Source organism: Ambystoma mexicanum, chromosome 1p (assembly GCF_040938575.1).
Source record: "Ambystoma mexicanum isolate Mex_15411 chromosome 1p, UKY_AmexF1_1, whole genome shotgun sequence".
Lineage (NCBI taxonomy): Eukaryota > Metazoa > Chordata > Amphibia > Caudata > Ambystomatidae > Ambystoma > Ambystoma mexicanum.
Window position 1 is genome coordinate 1,129,671,764 of NC_090921.1, and position 10,379 is coordinate 1,129,682,142.

At 42.9% G+C, this 10,379-nt stretch overlaps 1 long non-coding RNA gene across 1 annotated transcript in view; it reads left to right on the plus strand.

Moving 5' to 3' along the window:
• LOC138449617 (uncharacterized) overlaps positions 1 to 9,851 on the plus strand; it is a 166,036-nt gene extending 156,185 nt beyond the window's left edge. The window contains exon 5 of the long non-coding RNA XR_011260173.1: positions 9,501 to 9,851. This is a non-coding gene — a long non-coding RNA (uncharacterized lncRNA). The remainder of the gene's footprint in view (positions 1 to 9,500) is intronic.
• The last annotated feature ends 528 nt before the right edge of the window (positions 9,852 to 10,379 follow it).

Below are 10,379 nucleotides of genomic sequence, written 5' to 3' on the forward strand. Positions count from 1 at the left end.
TGGTTCTTGGCTTCCTGTTACAGAATGTTGACTACTGTCAGCAGTGTACACCTCTAGTTGGGCCTGGAGTTCTTCTTCCTCTTGCTGTTCATTGTGCAACATTGTTTGGTACTGTGTAAAGTTTAAATTTCTTATAGTGCTTTCGTTTGCTTTGAAAGCGTCTCAATAGGAGTCATACGTATCCAGTAACTCTTCTTCTTTTCGCCATGATTTAAAAAGTTGTAGCTGGGACATGTAATACAGTTCTTTATGTTGAGGAGTTTTTAATGACAATTTGATATGATTAATTAAGCTATGTTCGGCAAGTTTCACTAAGCTGCCTTCACAATTTGCTACTCTGTATCTACCTTTCTTTTCATCTGGTTTAATATTATTTTTGTAGGTGAAGTTTTGGGCTACGTGGTAGAGACACATGGTTTCCAAAGTGGTACTCCTGTTTGGGTAGTATGTGTCTAGTAAATTGTTTTTCAAAATGTCTTGGCTGTTGGGATCAGTTTTGGCTATTGTTTCTATGTCCTCATATGATTTGAGAACTCTTTTTCTAGATTTAGCAGGACCAAGACTTAGCCATACTATATTGTCAGATTTTCCATAACAGGGCGGTACCGGTTAAACGGTCTGCAGCTTCATAGCAGCCACATTCTCTATGAGAGAGCATTTTTATGCCTAAGCTGTACAATTTCTGTGATAGTGTTTTGTCAGATGATTTGTCATCCCAGAGGTCCTGAAGCTCAGTTTTCTCTGCTTTGGTTAAGTAGGCTGTGACATATTGTGAAACTGCAGTAGAATTGTCTATTGATCTAGAAGTTGAAATTGACCAGTTTCCGATGACTCTTGAATTATTTCAGTGGTTTCCTTCAGGTTTTCTTCAATATTAATTTCTCTGTAGTATTAATTGTTGTCTTTTAGATATTGCAGGGCTTGTCTAACTTTATGTAAGTCCACGAATTGTTGCCACATTTTTTTGTCTTTTGTAGGTACGCCATTTACTAAGATAATTAAATATTGATCTATTGGACGTTGCACTCCAAGAGTGTATACATTTTCTTTGAGATCTAATGGCAAATAAACTACTTTGCCACAAATGCCTTTCACTAATTCCGAGGGAGGTAGTTTTGCTGTTTTTGGTTGAAGGCGTATTATTACTTGAAATGGGTGCACTGATTGAATTATGATGCTCTCATATAAGTTGAGCTGTTGCAGATCTTTTGGTAATGGGAATAATTTCAAGTTATTTCTGATAGCACGAGAAGGTGTTTGGTTTTTGTCAAGTTTTGCAGTGCAGTAACTGCAAAGTATTAAGGGGTCAGTAATCTTGTATTTGTTTTCTGCTATAAGATAGCGAGCTAATTGGAACCATTTGGAATCTTAATTGTCTTCTATTTTGTACATTATGGGCCTCATCACGAGTTGGTCTGTAGTCCTTTTAAATGCGGTGGTAACGGTATTACAGCTGCATTTAAGGACTGGCCCTATCACGAGTTGGGCGCTAAAGCGGCTGTTTTACCTCCAGCTTTTTCTGGAGGTGAAAATCCCTGTTTTCGGCAGTATTACAGCCGGCAGTATTAGCCCGCAGTATTATCACCAAAAAATTCCCCATTGGATCGAATGGACCCAATCAAGAATGGGGATTTACTGTTAAGGCCCAACCCATGATCCAGTGGTAATACCACCGTGCCTGACGGTGCTAGGGCTATTACAGTCGGCGGTATTACAGCCAGGAATACAGCCCAACTCATGATGAGGCCCTATGTCTTTTTTTTTGTTTAAGTACACATAAAGTAATGGTTATTAATTCCCTTATATAGAGAAGTGTAGTGTCTACCATTAGTATCACTGTCTTCACTCATTTCATCCCGAGGAAACTTTTCTTCCAGCCATTCGAAAGCATATGGCCCACTCTGAATTTTTTGCAAAGTTTGGTGAGGTTTGGTCAAGGGGGGGGCAAAGTTATAGGAGGGTTCCCAAAATGTCTTTTTTTTTCCCCGTAGACATAATGTGAAAAAAAACTTTGCTCACGCCTACAGCCCAAACCGCTGGACGGATTTTCACCAAATTTACGGCAGGAGCGGCGGCTTGGTCCCAAAAGCGTGCTTTTGTTAATGTGGTGTAAATCCGTCCAGTAGTTTTTTTTTTAAATGACAAAAATATAAGTAAAAAAAATTAGTGATATCTATTTCCGCTCTGCGGATTCACTTCCCTGTTCGGTCCGCGGACTGGCCTCTTATTGGCTGTGCTGTCCGCGGACTGACCTCTTATTGGCCAAAAAAATGTGCTGACTTTTGCACGGCCCGCAGACATTGGGACGCGGCCGCTGATTGGCTGGTGGGAAAATGTGAAATGTGTCGGTTTTCCTGAAACACCCGCCATCTTGGATTCGCTGACTTTTTGGGGGTCCGCGGACAGCGCAGTGAAAACATTTTTTTTAAAAGCAGCATTTCACTTGTCAAACTCAACAGACAATCTCTGGGGAGGTGGGATGGGATATGGCCATAAGAAGCCAGAAAATGGGTTGTTTCACCCCCTGAAAGTCTGCGGACACTGCAGATGTCTAGGGGCAGTCCTGTGGTGTTCGCAGACACTTCAGATGTCCTAGGACATCTGTACCTATTTCTGCTTTACTGGGTTGAGGAAAAGCAGTTTTTGGATGGCTTATAACTTTTGCGCCACTCAGTGAAACTGCATGTAATTTTGCAATTTTATTCTAGGATCAATCCTGAAGTTTTGTGGGATTCTGGGGGCAACATTAGAGGGGGGTCCCAAAATATTATAAGGGATATAAATGTGGTGTCATTTGACGAATCTGCACAACATTTGGCAAAACGATTTTGGATCTAGATATAAATGGTTTTCTAAAGTTTGGTGGGATTTTCTCAAGAGGGGTAGAAATTAGAGGGGGGGTCTCAACATTTTTAGATGGCTTATAACTTTGTTGCTATTTGACGAATGTGGACAAAAGATTTGAGAAAGATTATAGACCCAACCTTCAATGTTTGTGTAAAGACTGAATGGATTTTGTCAAGTGGGGGCTAAGTTATATGACTATTGTATGTACATATATTTTGACACTTTAAAAAAAATAAAACTTGGGCGGGTTTCGAGCAAACTCGTGAGGAGCATTGGCAAGGACATTAAAGCCTGGTTTTGCAAATGTGACCGTGTGTTATTTTTTTGACAAGTGTAATAATGTAGGTACAAAAATAGTCATATACCTTTGGTGACTGAGGTATAGCCTGTGGCCGTGGGAAGTTGCCAGATTGTCTGGGTCATGGCATAAGGTCATGACGCGAACAATCTGGCTACTGGCCATGACCGCTAGGGATGAAAAATGGTGTTAAAGTGGTCATGTCTACCTGGGACCGGCTATGTGGTAAAGTTATTCGAAGGTAGGATAGGTTTGAAAGGGAATAGGGTTTTGCAGGCTGCCATGGCAAGGGAAGAAGGGCTGCGTACGGAGCCCCGCCTTCTCTTTCCATGTTGGCTGTCTGTCACAATTCCTTCCCCATCCCCCCGGCATATCTGGCTGGAGCCAGGTCACGGCCACCTAGTCGGCCCCTAAGGGCCTCTCCATCTCCCCAGACACCTACTTGGACTCAGACTTGGCGCCTTTGGCCTTTAAGGCCTGGCGCCATTACCTTCTGGGTGCAAGACACACCATCACTGTCATAACAGATCACCAAAATCTCCAGTATGTAAAAACTGCTAAAGCGCAATCTTCACGACAGTTATGTTGGGCCCTATTCTTCGCTGAATATGACAACGTGATTACATTTCGACCTGGAGTCAAAAACGGGAAGGCCAATGCCCTTTCCCGTATGGGTATTGAAGAACAGGACTACAAACCACCGGACCCGATACCTATTATCCCATGTGATAACCTCCTGGGAATTACAGCAACCATCACTCAAAGAACTGCACGAAAAAATCCAAAACTTGATGAGTCCTAAGCAATCACAAGAGTGGTGCACACAAGGGGAACATTACACGATAAGGGACCAGTTGCCCTACTTCAGAAACCTCTTATTCTTACCAAATCAGGAACTACGAGAACAAGTCATGTCCAGCTATCATGATTCCTTAATCGAAGGCCACCAGGGGATTGCAAAAACTTGAGCCAAAGTAAAACGGATTTATTGGTGGCCCCTGTGGCATAAAGACATTGTTCAATCTGATCCTGTGGAGTATGCGCTCAAAACAAATCATCCAAACAGAAACCGGCAGGACTCTTGCAACCGTTGGATATCCCACCAGCACCCTGGCACACGTTATCCCTCGACTTTATTACTGACCTACCATCCAGTCAGGGATTCAACACCATTCTAGTAGTTGTGAACCTGTTTTAAAAAATGGTACACTTCATCCGTTTAATGGGCTCCCAAACGCTTACACTCTAGCAAAGGTATTTCTGGAATGCATCGTACGGCTCCATGGTTTCCCCTCGGTACTGGTTTCGGATCGTGGTACTCAGTTTGTGTCCAATTTCTGGAGGAAGTGCTGCTCTTTGGCTCACATTGACATCCGACTATCCACCAGTCACCATCCCCAAACAGATGGTCAAACTGAGCGAACGAATCAGACGCTTGAACAGTATCTACGCTGTATGCTCCATCAAGCTGAGATGAGCTGGTCAGATATATTATGGATTGCTGAATATGCCTATAACAACTCCCTACACACCAGTACTGGGCAAACACCCTTCTATACCGTATATGGTCGACACCCACGCACTTCCGAGTTGGACACCCCTACGACCTTAGAAATGCCGGCAATTAAAACCTTACATACAACCATTTCACAAACCTTCAAAAGGGCAGCAGAACACCTACTCCGAGCTAAGGATTGTCAGAAAAAATGTGCAGACCAACACCGAATCAAAGCCCCTAACTACCAAGTGGGAGACAAAGTCTGGCTGGCATCCAAGCATGTACCCATTAAAGGGACCCAAACCTCCCGTCCAAGATACCTAGGCCCATACACTATCACCTCCGTGATAAATCCAGTAGCTGTCAAACTAGCCTTACCAGCTAATATGCTAATTCATCCTGTGTTCCACGTGTCTCTCTTAAAGCCTGTTCAACTTGGGACCCGTGTGACACCAGCACCGAAGCCAATAGAGATCGCAGGAGAGCCAGAATTCGAGCTCAAGGACATCCTGGATTCCAAGTATGTCAGATCCAAACTATACTATCTAGTGGACTGGAAAGGGTACGGCCCCCAGGACAGAACATGGGAACCCTGTGAATACATCCACAAACCTCGTCTGCTTAGGAGGTTCCACCAAAACCACCCAAACAAGCCGGGACCTGAGGGGAAAGCCACCTTGAGAGGGGGGGCCTTGGAGGGAGTGGGGTCACGATTCCTGCCCCCAGCCCCCCGGCATATCAGGCTGGAGCCAGGTCACAGCCACCTAGTCGGCCCCTAAGGACCTCTCTATCTCCCCAGACACCTACTTGGACTCTGACTTGGCGCCTTTGGCACCAAGCTCACACACAGTCCTGAGATCCACTTAGTATTGGACTAGCAATGTATTATGGGGCAGTGGATGCCCCCATGTAACTCAGTTCCTTGAACTGGATGAGCGGCCTAGTCTTTCGGGTGTGGCTCAGCCCAGGGATACCTGGGATACCTACAGACTATTTAAACCACACCCAGCCTGAGAAACATGCTTTGCGTTTCTCTGCACCTGCAGCGTGACACTCACCGTGCTCGGATCTCCTGAAGAGGCCCACTTCTTTCTTCAGCGCCAGCGCACCTGCAAGAATAAGAACTTTGTTGCCAATACTCACCTCGAAGAGCATCCAACTTCTGTCCAGCTCTTCCCAGTCTTGCGGATTCCTACGGCAGAGTCATCTCCATCTCGGCACGCCGCGCCCTACCAAAGGGGAGAAGAATAGAAGAAAAGACGTTAGTAAGCATTCTGCAATACTTAGCTCTCTCGAATTTGCAAATAGTTTAATCCTTACCTGAACTCCCGTCGATCGGACAACTTCTGCTCCGAGCATCCCGCCGATCTGAAAAAGGGGAAAAGACACATCAGGTTAGCGCAAAACATTTAAGAGGCGCTGCACATCGCTCTTTCTCACCGCAGCTCATCTCCTCAGCTCGCTTCCATGCTGGGTTACTGCGGCACCTAAAAGGACACGGAAAAGATAAACATTGGTTAGTGCTAAGGAAGCCAATAAGCATCACGCTCCGCATTCCTACTTACTTCAGCAGCGCATCACCATCCTCAAGACCTTCATCACCTAAGGAAAGAAAGACACAGTATTAAAGGGACTAGAGCCATCAGAACTTTTGTAAGAATCATTCCTATTAACGGTCGGGCTGAAGCCGCAGCAAGCCCTGTCTGCCGGGCCCGTGCCAGTGAAGCAACTAGGCACCCACCAGCCCGCATCACCCAGCGCACCCCTGCATCGAAGGCAGGACGGAGAGCGCCCCACATCAAAAAACAAGGCCCATTGCTTGGTTGAGCAAGTCCAGGGAAGGGTTCGAAGAGGTTGGAAGTCCGGACCGGCTGAATGGCGTCCCCGTGGATATTAGGTGAGCGTTACACTGTCTTGGAAAAGGATAATGTTGTTCCTGTACTAGAAAGAACACTGCAATGGAATGTTCTTTAGAACACTACATTGCGTAATGTAGTATGTAGTTTATTACTCATCTCCCAATAATCCCTCATTTTTTTGCCATCATTACATTCACAACCCCTTGTGTGAAAGGGTAATGCACATGTGATGTAATCAGTGATGTAATCAATGATATTTGTCATTTTGATGGCCTGGGTGTTAGTCTTAACAGTGCACGGTGGTGGCGCAAGTTATGGTTGCTTAGCTTACCGTAACTGGCGAATTTCAGGGGTTTTTCGATTTTACTTGTAACCATAAGGTCCTTTTAACAAATTGTTTTTACGGAATTTCATCGGTTTTTATTAGTCCAACTTAACCATAACGTCCCTTTAACAAAGCTTTTTCAGTGAATTTCATAGGTTTTTATCAGTGCAACTTAACCATAACGTCCCCTTAAAGTTTTTTCATTAAATATATATATATATATATATATATATTTGCAAACATTTACTCCATTTCTAGGTGAGTTTATTTGTATATCTGTTTTTGGTTTCCTTGTCGCTTGGTCAAAGATACACTGCTGTGTTTCCCCAAAAGTAATTAATTCACAAAAAGTAGATCTTTGATGTCCATGCGCTAAGGATGAGAAAGATATTCAAATTTCAATGTTTTTATTTATTTTTTATTTTTTGTGCAAAAGAACCTCACACGTGTTTCACCACTTTTACATATGGATTTTCACAAGGTAAGTACTATTTCTGTTAGGTAATTTGTTCTGAAAATAAAACAATATATAACATGTATACAATTCAAGAAAAATGAAAAAATGAAAGGAAAATCCTTATAACGTCAACCTCTTTATGTCAACATTGACTCTCTTACCCTTTTGATGCTTTGGCCTTATTTATCTTGTTTGCTTTTCAGCACAGGTCTTTGAATTTTAAGTTCTTGTCTGAGGTAATTTAAACTTCCAATCTCTTGAAAGCCGATTATCATGGTTCAGGTGGGAAAGAAGAAATGGGGCCTCATTAGGACCATGGCGGTATGGGTTTAATGGCACCGTTAAAGGTGCCAGCACCGTTTAACCCATACCGCCCTATTACAAGGTTCCCTCGCGGGACCCGCTTAGGATGTCTGGTCAGACCAGACGTCCTTTGCGGGTCCCGCGAGGAGACCAGGGAGCTAACAACAGGCCGTTATTAATGGGCCCGTTGTTAGCTCCCTCCCCATTCCCATTGAGCCCTATGGGGGCTCGATGGGAACACGGATGGTCCGGGTTCCCTGAATGGGGAAATACTGGGCCTTCCAAGGTCGGAATGGCCCGGTGTTTCCCCATTCAGGGAACCCGGACCCGAGTTTGGAGGCAGCCATGCTCCAAACTCCTAACGAGGCCCATTGGCTTGATTTAGATTGCATACATAGGTTTTGTGTTAGGTTTCCACTTAACTTAAAGGTTTCACTGTTAGGAAAACTGTGGTTGGTTGAGTCCATATAATGAATGACTATATTTATTAACTTTATGCTGTTATTTAAGCATACAAATATCACTGAATCGAATTCAAATTAGATTAATCTGTATTTGCTACAGCTAATGACACTGTGGTAGCAAGTCTGAATACAAATGAATAATATTTGGACTCCCACTCCTTTCAGTGGATAGTCTAATCTGAAAGAAAAGGTTGAGACAAACTAGCGTATGTGGTCCAAGCAATATCATTTAAACCTAAGTATTGTAGAAAAAATGCCCTATCTAGATTACTTACTTGTCTTGGCTGAAGTAGCGAAGGAAGAGGATGCTTCCTTTTGTTCCCGGGCTGTGAGCATTTAGGAGTCTGGATCTGCTTTAAATATGCGGGTTTCCATGGCGTATGACATCATCACGCTCTAGTTCTGAGCGCGATGACATCATTGCACTCAAAAAGTAATGAGGCAGTGCCGTGTGCCCCGGGGGTGAGGGATGGAACATTTATTGATTTTGTTTGCTTTTTTACTATTTTGCTTTTTTTAGGTTCCTTAGTAAGGATACCCAATTGGAGTTCCTTGCTTTGATTTTGGTTTTGGTCTAAATTCAATTGTTTATATATATTTAACTGCATGTATGCTATTATGTTTCCTTAATGTGAGGTTGCCTGAACAATGACATTTCATTTCTGATGGGCTCTAGTTTCTATATAAAGAGATGTCATCTTTGATGTCCTGGTGTTAGTCTTAGCAGTGCACAGAGGTGGCGCGAGTTATGTTTGCTTAGCGTACCATAACTGGCGGATTTCAAGGGTTTTTGGTTGCACTTGTAACCGTAATGTCCCTTTTAACAACGTTTTTTTCAGTGAATTTCATAGGTTTTTACTAGAGCATCTTAATTCTGCTACAAGTCCCTTATATTATACCCCCCCCCCCCAAAAAATATAGCAGATATGGAGTCCGGTGACATCGGGCAGCATTTACACGGATCAGAATCAATGAGGAGATGCAAAAAAGATGTACCTAAAATCACAACTAATGTTAACAACATGCAAATATACTATTTTGTATAAACACTCATGTTAAAAAATACTATTTTTTTATGTAACACACATTATAATGGAATGCACCAATCACAAACCATAACTGTACACTTCATATAATCTCCTCACTACAACTCTGCATGTAGATTAAGAAACACCAGGTGCTTATTGGACACCCATTCTCAATAAATAGTATGTGCACTGTATCTATTTCTCTTTTATTAGCTTTCATTACATAAACGTGTTATAAGACATACGCCCTTTTTTTCTCACAGAAATGGCAGGCACACTTGAATGGTTAGAGGAGAACTTCCAAAAAGTAGAAATGAGCGGCGATAACTTCTCCAATGCTATACAATAGATATTTTAATGTAAACAAATAATGAATTTTGTACACACCTTACTAAAATAATAATTTCTATTTCTCTTGCAGTGCATAGTTTTCATGAAGAAACCACGCCCAAGTTGAATATAACCAATCCCCAGAATCCCAAACAGAAGCCCTATCCCCAACTGTAAATATTCAAATCATGAACTTGTACAGTATGTGAAAAATCATGTGATTAAAAATGTTCCCTATCACTTTCCTTCTTGCACCTATCCGCCTTGTCCCCAGCAATCGTACCCATCAAATTCTGAACATTTTAATGAAAGACGCTTTGATAAAACCTCACTGCCTTTCTCCCCTCATAATTATTGTAAAAAGTTCCAGATTCTCCCTTTTATGTTTCCCATTAATATACCCCATCCCTTTCTTGAATAAATATATTTTTTGTACTATAAATGTTTTGCTTACTGTTGTGTGATGTTTGTTTCCTTTTTTTTTTTACTCTTTTACTCCCATAATGAGTCCGTGGACTACGCGACTGTCCGGTGTGTCCGCACTCAAGATGGAGGTGACCCAGGACAGGTGCGCTGTCCGGACATGTCCGTTTTTGTGTGGCACACTTTTAATTAGTCCGCAGACAGTATGACCGCTCGGGGGTGTCCAAACTCAAAATTATGGTGCCTCCAAACAGGCACAATGTCCAGACATGTGCGTTTTCGTGTGGCTCACTTTTAATTTGTCCGTGAACACTGTGCCTGTTCTACGGACATCCAGCGCATGCGCCCTGCAATTTCCGTCTGGAGGGTGTCCCGTGACGCCTTTCAGGGCCGCGGACGTCATTATGTGACCACACCCGTGCAGTGTGACGGCGGTGTCCGAAGTACAATCATAAGTACCATATACAGTTCAATTACGTAATTCCTTCATATTACAAAACAATGAGCATTTGCACAGCACAAAAGTACGTAACTGACAGTCAAAATT